The 9,102-nt window shown below is 45.7% G+C and overlaps 1 long non-coding RNA gene across 1 annotated transcript; it reads right to left on the reverse strand.

Annotated features, from left to right (window-relative positions):
• Positions 1–5,898: 5,898 nt before the first annotated feature.
• Positions 5,899–9,083, reverse strand: LOC138393286 (uncharacterized). Its single transcript, XR_011235119.1, has 3 exons — positions 9,023–9,083; positions 6,456–6,701; positions 5,899–5,935 (listed from the first exon to the last, which is right to left on the reverse strand). It is a non-coding gene; the product is annotated as an uncharacterized lncRNA (long non-coding RNA).
• Positions 9,084–9,102: the final 19 nt, after the last annotated feature.

The following is a 9,102-nucleotide window of genomic DNA, read 5'->3' on the forward strand; positions in this document are numbered from 1 at the left end:
GCCTTGACAGAGACCTGGTCCCGCCTCCCGTCCCCCAGCACTGCGTGTCCCTCCGGGCCCTGTCTCTCAGACGCAGGCTGCTCATTTTGTACGTCCCATGAACTCGGCGGCCCGGCCGGGTCTCAGCATCACCTCGTTCCACAGCTCCTTCACCTGTGCCCTCCTGGTCGCTGCCACCAACAACCTGCCTGGCTGTGTGTCCACACTGTGAGCTCTCTGGACACAGCCCAAGGTGTTGGTGGCTTCTGTGCCCAGGAAGCTGAGTCATTCTACACCCAGGCTCGAGGTCCTTGCCCTTTACCTGTACTTCCCACCCTCACTGCAAGGACACAGCCTGGAGCCCGTCATCACTCACAGCGGCTCTGCCTCACCTAGGACCTTTTGTTTTCCTCCAACCCTTCCGCTCTCACCTGACATCATTTTTCGTTCCCTCCCGGCTACACCTCACGACCCCCTCAGTTCACTCAGACGCTTGCCACTCTGCCGTCCTGCCGTTTACTCCTCCCGCGAAATCCAAGCCCAGCGCACGGCAGACCATTCACTCTCCACTCAATCCAGGCTGCCGAACCAAGACACGGGAGAGGAGGGGACTGTGGACAGGTGGAGGAAACACGGATGTTGGAGAGTGACAAGTGGGTGGAGGGTCCAGCGGTGATTGAAAACGTGAACCTGTAGAGATGCCAATTCGCACAGGGCATGAGTGACGTGCACAGAGGTTTGCATTTGGGCTCTGCAGTACAGATGAACACAATGACAAGACAGCGGAGGAATGAGCTTGACTAATGCCAAGGCCCAGAGTATCCAGGCTGAAGAGCAAAGGGAGGAAAAGCTGGCGACTTCTGTCGGCCTAGTACGCTGTGTCCATCCGCCTGCCTTGTCTTTGTCTGGGGTGCGTGAGAAACCGGCACAGAGTGTTCGGAAGAGACGGCAGTTGGGTAACTAAGGTGGCAGGAACAGCACCAGCTCTCTCGGACCATTCGCCAGCACACAGACGTGGCTGTGTCAGCCCTGAGAGGACTGAATGCAGCCAGTTGATGGGGGCCCAGGGCTGGATGTCACCTGTCAGGGGAACGCGACAGAGCGTCGGGGACTGAGAGTGCCGGCTCAGAGGCAGGCGATGTGTTCCAGACCCCACCGAACGGCTGACACCTCAGAGAGTGCTGCGGCCTGTAGACACTGTGCTTTTTCCTATACATCCATACCTATGATAAAGTTTAACTTATAAATTAGGCACAGTCACAGATTGACAACAATAACTAATAACTGTACTGTACTCACATATTTTCAGTTGATTGTGAGTCACTGAAACCTCAGAAAGCCAAACTGCAGATGAAGAGGGTGTCAGCGCGTTCCAGAGAAACAGAACCAACAGGATGTACAGATACAGATACAGATAAATGGAAGACTTACGTGTGAATTGGCTCACGTGATCACAGAGGCTCCGAGGTCCCAGGACATGCTGCCTGCAGGCTGAGGAACGAGAAAAGCCAGTGTGGTTCAGTCCAAGTCCGAAGGATGGAGGCCGGCAGGGGCATGGGTTTGACCCCAGAATCAGAAGGCCCGAGAACAAGCAGGAGAAGATGCATGTCCCAGCTGAGAAGGGTGAGAGGGAATGAAAGAATTCAGCCTTGCTGTGTTGTCCAGGCTGGCCTCACACTCCTGGGCTCGAGCCATCCTCCCTCCTCGGCCTCCTGAGAAGCTGGGACTACAGGCTCAGTCTCTGCGTCTTGTTCTCTGGTGCTCTCAGTGGGCTGGAGGACGTCTGCCCACACTGGTGAGGGCGACCTGATTTACTCAATGTACTGATTCAAATGCTTGCGACTCTATTCCGGAAACACCCTCACAGACATACCCAGAAGTAACGTTTTACTCACTATCTAGACATCCCTTGGCCCAGTAAAGCTGACATATAATATTAACCGTCATGCAGACAAACCAGAGTTCTAATTTGGACCTTCCACGTACTAACTCTAGAAACCGGGCAAATTCCTTAACTTCTCTTTTGGTTTCTTTTTTTGTTTTTCTTTTGTTTTTGTTTTTTTGAGATGTCCACCCAGGCTGGAGTGCAGTGGCATCATCATAGCTCACTGCAACCTCCAACTCCCAGGCTCAAGGCGACCTGCTGACAGCGTCCCTGTCCAGGGCGGCACTTAGGCTCCCTGGACCCTCCTTTTCTGCCTTGTCCCTACGTTAGCTTGAGCCCAGGAATTTGAGGTGACAGTGAGTTATGATCGGGCCACTGTAGTGCAGCCTGGCTGGCAGAGTAACACCTGGACTCCTAAAACAAAGAAAAAGGAACAGAGACTCAGCAGACATTTCTCGAAAGAAAATATGTCAATAGACAAATTGTCAATGAGCACATGAAAGATACTAAATATCACTAATCATTAGGGAAATATAAAATATAAACCAAAACCACAATGAACTACCACTTCACGCCCGCTAGGATAGCTACCATCAAAAAAACAGAACACAACAAGTGTTTGTGAGGATGTGGAGGAATCGGAATCCCGTACACTGCTGGTGGGAACGTAAAGTGCTGCAGCTACCAGGAAAAACAGGATGGCGGCTCCTCAAAATACAAGTATCAAATGATCCAGCAATTCCACTTCTGGGTATAGACCCAAAGAATTAAAAGAAGGTATTCAAATAGATATTTGTACACCTGTGTCCATGGCAACATTATTCACGATAGCCAAATGTGGAGGCAACCCAGCTGTCCATCAGTGGAGGAACAGGCAAACAAAAGGCAGTACACACATGCCGTGGAATACTATTCAGTCTTAAAAAAGGAAAGAAATTCTGACACATGCTATAACATGGATGAACCTTGAAGACATTATGCTAAGTGGCAATAAGCAAGTCACCAAAGGACAATTATTAATACTGTATGATTCCACTCATCCGAGGTTCCTAGGATGGTCAAATTCATGGGGACTTCTGTGCAGCAGAATGGTTGTCAGGGCTGAGGGCAGTGGAGAGTGGGGAGTTATTATTCAATGGGCACAGAGTTTCAGCTTTGCAGGATGAAAAGAGATCTAGAGATCGATGGTGGAGCAGTGACGGCTGCACAGCAGTGTGAATATACTTAATGCCACTGACCTGTACAATTAAAAATGATTAAAATAGTAAATTTTGTTATGTATATTTTGCCACAGTTTTTAAAAAGCAAGAAATTAGGCTGGGCGCGGTGGGTCACACCTGTAATCCCAGCACTCTGGGAGGCCGAGGCGGGCGGATTGTTTGAGCTCAGGAGTTCGAAACCAGCCTGAGCGAGAGCGAGACCCCGTCTCTACTAAAAATAGAAAGAAATCATATGGACAGCTAAAAATATATGTAGAAAAAATTAGCCGGGCATGGTGGCGCATGCCTGTAGTCCCAGCTACTTGGGAGGCTGAGGCAGGAGGATTGCTTGAGCCCAGGAGTTTGAGGTTGCTATGAGCTAGGTTGACGTCATGGCACTCTAGCCCGGGTGACAGAGCGGGACTCTGCCTCAAAAAAAAAAAAAAAAAAAAAAAAAAGCAAGAAATTAAAATTAAAAAATTTTTCCCAAACTCCTGCCCCACCAAATTTCCTTATTTCAAAAACTGACACGAAAAGCCACCAAATTGCTTAGGCTAAAAATCTAGGAGTCACCCGTTTTTCTTTTCTTTTTTGAGACAGGGTCTCACTCTGTTGCTAGAGCGCAGTGGTGTCATCACAGCTCACTGCAACCTCAAACTCCTGGGCTCAAGCCATCCTCCTGCCTCAGCCTCCCAAGCAGCTGGGACTACAGGCGCGCCACTACTTAGCTCCCAAAGTGCTAGGATTACGGGCCTGAGCCATCGCTCTCTTCAGGAGTCGTCCTTAATTTCCTTCCTTCATGCCCCTATCCAATAGTAAACCATGTCACCTTTTGCTTCCAAAATATATCCTGAATTCATCTATTTATCTCGTCCACAGATACCACTCTAACTCAGGCCATGGTAAGTTCTTGCCTACGACGCTGCATCAGCTTCCTAACAGTCAACCTTTCGTTCCTGTCCTACCGTCAATTCTCCATATAGCAGCCAGTATGCTCCTTTTATGCTAGAAACCAGGCCTGATCCCTTCTCTGCTTAAAAATACTTGGACGGTTTCTCAGCTAGAAGAAAATCCAAACTCCCTTCCGCTGTCCGCAAGGCACTAGATGACCTGGCCTCCTGCCAGTCCTCTGATTGTTTCCCACCCTCCTCACTTTGATCACTGTGTCCCGGTCACGCTGGTCTTGCCTCTGCCGTGCCAGCACCCTGAGCGCATTCCTCACCTCGCGGTCTTTGCACTGGCTGCTCTTCTGGTGGGTACACTCGCTTCTCAGATCCTCATGACAGGTTCCTTCCCATCCCTTGCGTCTCTGCTCAGGTGTCACCTTCTCGGAAAAGTGTTCCCTCACCGTTCAATCCAAAGTATCCGTCCACTGACTGTCACTCTATACCCTCGCCCTCTTTTATTTCTTCTTGGCGCTTACCGCTACTTGAAATTTGTGCTTATTTTTAAAAGTTCATTGTCAGCCTCTCCATTCTCCAACTAAAACAGGAGCTCCATGAGAACGGACGTCTTGTTTCTTTCCTCACTTCCCGGAGCCCAGCTCTGTGTTTGGCACACGGCCTGTGCACACGTTCGGTGAATGAATGAAGAACTAGGAAACATGACTGACCCAACTTTCCTGCTATTTCACATATTGACATAAAAGTCTTTCGGGAATACTCGTATTTCTAACATTGGTCCTCAGGAATGTCTTTTCCATGTATTCTAGAAAGTGCTAACCAGTCTTTAAAGCGCAAGCAGCATATTTGACATCTGATTTTATGCAGGTATACTCTGCAGGGAATGAGTTTACATTTCTACTGCCACTAACAGGATGGTCAAATCTGTGGCAATGCACAATTATTTCTATGGAATTCAAAAACTGTCCTGTATCTTTTAGAGCCAAATTGTGAGTTTTCATATTGGAAGTTACATTTATCTAATGAAAAAGCCGACATCTAAGGCCTTAAGCAATCGTCCAGAGTATTTGATGACATTATTTTTCTAGTCTTCAGAATGTTTCAAGGCCCCTTCCTCTTTGTGACCGCTCCGTCCAGGCCGACCAGACTGACGTCACGATGTAGGATTACGTAACAGCAGAAATATGATTTTGTTGGCCATTCTACCGTGAAGCCCAACAGAATTGTGCCAAGTCCTGCTGGGCGCAGCTGCTCCCCTCTGCCCCAGATGCGGTACGCACTGGGTGAGGACAAGCCCCTGGAGACGCTGCGGATGGAGCCGTTTCCCCCAACTCTAGGGTCACAGTCTGATGCCCTGAGGTCAAGGCCAGTAACGCCTTGCAAAGATTTTGACAAAAAAAAAAATAGCTATTTCAGATTTTATTCAAGATCCCCTTACCATGAAAACCCGTACACAAATCTGTGGGATCAACAGCAGGGGCTGGACAGACCCTCTGAATCATCTTCCACTCTGATGCTGAAGCTTTAATATTGGACTAAGCCTGGACTTTCTTCTACTCTTTTCTCAAAGGAAGAGTCCATTCTTTGGAGCCTTCCTTCCCCTTGTCAGACAAGTAACTGCTGACTGCTCCAGCCCACGTGGTCTCCAGACATACCCTAATCTACGGGGAACACACAGTTTTTAAGGCACTTCTTTAGAGTCAATAATCAAAATAAAACTAATAATCATAGCGAATGCTTAGTTTGCACTTAATGTGTGCTAGGCACTTAGCTAAGCATTACCATCCCAGGAAATTGAGGCTTAGAAAACTTTAAAAACTTGCCCAAGCTCAAAAGCTTGGAAGTGAAGGAGGCAGCAATTGAAGCTGGTCTTTCTGCTACTGTCTACCCAGAGGCTAAGCTCTTAACCAACACACGGTACTGTCTCTCATTGCACAAGCATCTATAAGGTTCTTCTGTAAAATTCCATTCTGTGGAATAGAAGGTAAAACAAATCAAGGAATTAGAGATGTTTGTTCTTCTGGATATTAACTCAACATATTATTTCATTCAAATTATTTGTATCTTAGTTCTCTATTGCTACATAACATAATACCCCCAAATTTAGCAGCTTAAAACAACAAACAGGCCAGGCCCGGTGGCTCATGCCTGTAATCCCAGCACTCTGGGAGGCCGAGGCAGGTGGATGGCTCGAGGTCAGGAGTTCGAGACCAGCCTGAGCAAGAGTGAGACCCCGTCACTACTAAAAATAGAAAGAAATTATATGGACAACTAAAAATATATACAGAAAAAATTAGCTGGGCATGGTGGCTCACGCCTGTGGTCCCAGCTACTCGGGAAGCTGAGGCAGGAGGATCGCTTGAGCCCAGGAGTCTGAGGTTACTGTGAGCGAGGCTGACGCCACGGCACTCTAGCCCGGGCAAAAGAGCGAGACAATGTCTAAAAAAAAAAAAAAAAAAAAACCAACAAGACACATTCATTATTTCTCACAGTTTCTGAGGGTCAGGAGTATGGGAGCCACTGAGCGGGGTGGTTCTGGTTCAGAGTCTTTCATGAGGTTGCGGGGAAGCCATCATCAATCTCAAGACTCAACCGACGCTGAAGGAGCTGCTTCCAAGCTCACTGAAGCTCGCTGTTGGGCCTCAGTTCCTCAGTGACTGCTGGCAGGAGACTTCATTCCTAGACATCACATGGGCCTCCCACAGGGCCGCTTACCCAACATGGCAGCTGTGTCTCCTAGAGCAAGAGAATGAGAAAAGGAGAGAGAATACCCGAGGTGGAAAGCTGGCACGTCTGCTGTGGACTGTGGTCACACAGACCAAGCCTAGTACAAAGTGGGAGGTACCGACCCCAGGGGGCAGAGATCCCTGGGTACTATCTTGGAGGCAAGTTACCACATTTGCTAGCATTTGAACCAATTTAATCGAGAGTTCCAACCCTGAATCTACCGTACAAATCAGTTTACGTTCTCTTATATATAAAATAGGGACATCCTAATTCAGAATCTTGAGGGACAAAGGGCCTCAGGTAACTGATTCGGATTCTGAGTTCTCTCTCTCTTTTAAAAGATGCGATTTAAATAATGATAACATTAGATGGTAATCACAGTGCCACCTGGAACTGGATGGCACCATCTCAGGTTGCTCTTTGCTTTGTGCAGGAGGACAAGCCATCCATGACAAATGGCTTATTTTCTTCTCTTTAAAAAAATTTTAAATTATTTTTTTTATTCACAGCTTCTGTGGCTGTCTTAAAAAAATTATTTTTTTATTTTTTATTTTTGAATCAGGTAACCCCCGAACCAGAGTAGGTTCAGAGAGACTCTCTATTTTCTTAAGGATCTGTAGCTTCTTTGGTAGTTTACCAAATTGTTTTCACACGATTTCAGGAGGGTTTCTGATGCCCAACTGATATTTCTCTAATGTTAAAATAAGACTTTTTCACCTTGTTTGGTCTGGACACAGGTCAACATTCTTCTCAGAGAAGCTTTCATTTATTTTGAAATATTAAAATAATATTTTAGGATACAAAAACCAAGTTTATTTTCAAGAAGCTTTGCTTTCTTTTTCAGTTAGTTCCAGACAAGGACTGTAACTTAAGATGTTAGAAAGGATTAAGTACATTGCTAAAGGCATAGCCATCCTTCAAGAAGTAGGAATAGTGAACAGCAAATAGAAAGAAATTACCAATACCATGATAACATTTTAACCATATCTTTAAAAAATCTTCTATGTTTTATGGAAATGTTTATATTTCCTTATATAAAACCTGCTGGCAAGGTTAGCTTCCCCTTCTGTATTTTTATTTTCAATGTAGAATACAGGACTATTAAATATTCTTATCCAACAAATTATATTTTTTAAAGGTACACTTAGTTTTCTATCACTAAACCCTATTATTATAAAAAAAGGAGTATCTTGCAATGTTGAATTAAGCAGCTGAAACTGGTTTTTTTTTTCTTTTTCTTTTCTTTTTTTCTTTTTTTTTGAGACGAGGTCTTGCTCTGTTCCTGGACCCACAGCACGGTGGCATCAACATAGCTCACTGCAGCCTCAAACTCCTGGGCTCAAGCGATCCTCCCGAGTAGCTGGGACTACTGGCGATTCCACATGCAGCTAATTTTTGTATTTTTTGTAGAGATGGGTCACTGTGTTGCTCAGATTGGCCCAAATTTTTAAATGCCTTATAATGGTGTCCTCGAATAAGACAGCCAGTAGCTACACGTGACTACTGAGCAGTTAAAAAGTATGGTAGCCCAAATTGAAATGTGCTGTAAAATACACACTGGATTCTTAAGATTTAGTATGGAGGGGGGAAAAAAAGGTAAGATCAATGATTTTTGTATAACAATGTAAAATAACAATATCTGTATTTGTCACATGGTGAAATGACAATGTTCTGGAGGCATTCTAGATTAACTATTTTATTCAAATTTAATTTCACCCTTTCTTTTTACTTTAGTGTGCAGCGTTGCCAGATAAAATACAGGACAATCAGTTACATCTGAATTCCATATATTCCTGCATGGGTCATGATACTAAAAAATTATTTGTTCTCTTTATCTGAAATTCAGATTAAACTAGGTATCTTCTATTTTTATTTGCTAAATCCAAAAAATTAATATAGTACTAGAAAATTTAACATAAATGTAGCTCCTTGTTCTATTGGACAGTGCTGCTTTAGAATCATCTAGTTGCTTTCTTTTTCTTACCAGTTAACTCCTGAATAAACTCTGTGCAGAAATAAGTAATTAGAGGGGAACATTTAATCCTAAGGTAGGATCGTTAATCTTGAAGTTAAATTTTTACATTCGCTTGAACAAAATTGCTTGTTACAGACCAAAATATAAAAAGGGCTTCTGGATTGGAATCTAAAGTCATTGCTCCCGGTCTCTCTACTGGGGTAGTTAACAGTCCCAGTTTCAAAATAACCCCTGTCACTCTTTTAGGCCTGGGCGGTGTCAACTGTCTCGAGACCCCGGGCCGGTCTCAGCCCCGGGCAAGGGGTGGGAAGCGGGGGGCGTCGCTGATACCCGAGCTTAGCGGCCACCTGCCCACCTGCACCTGAGCCGCGCTGGAGGGTCGAGCTCGGCCGCGGAGTCCAGGCCACCAGCGTCACCGCTGTCGTCACCCGGGCC

Source organism: Eulemur rufifrons, chromosome 10, assembly GCF_041146395.1.
Source record: "Eulemur rufifrons isolate Redbay chromosome 10, OSU_ERuf_1, whole genome shotgun sequence".
NCBI lineage: Eukaryota > Metazoa > Chordata > Mammalia > Primates > Lemuridae > Eulemur > Eulemur rufifrons.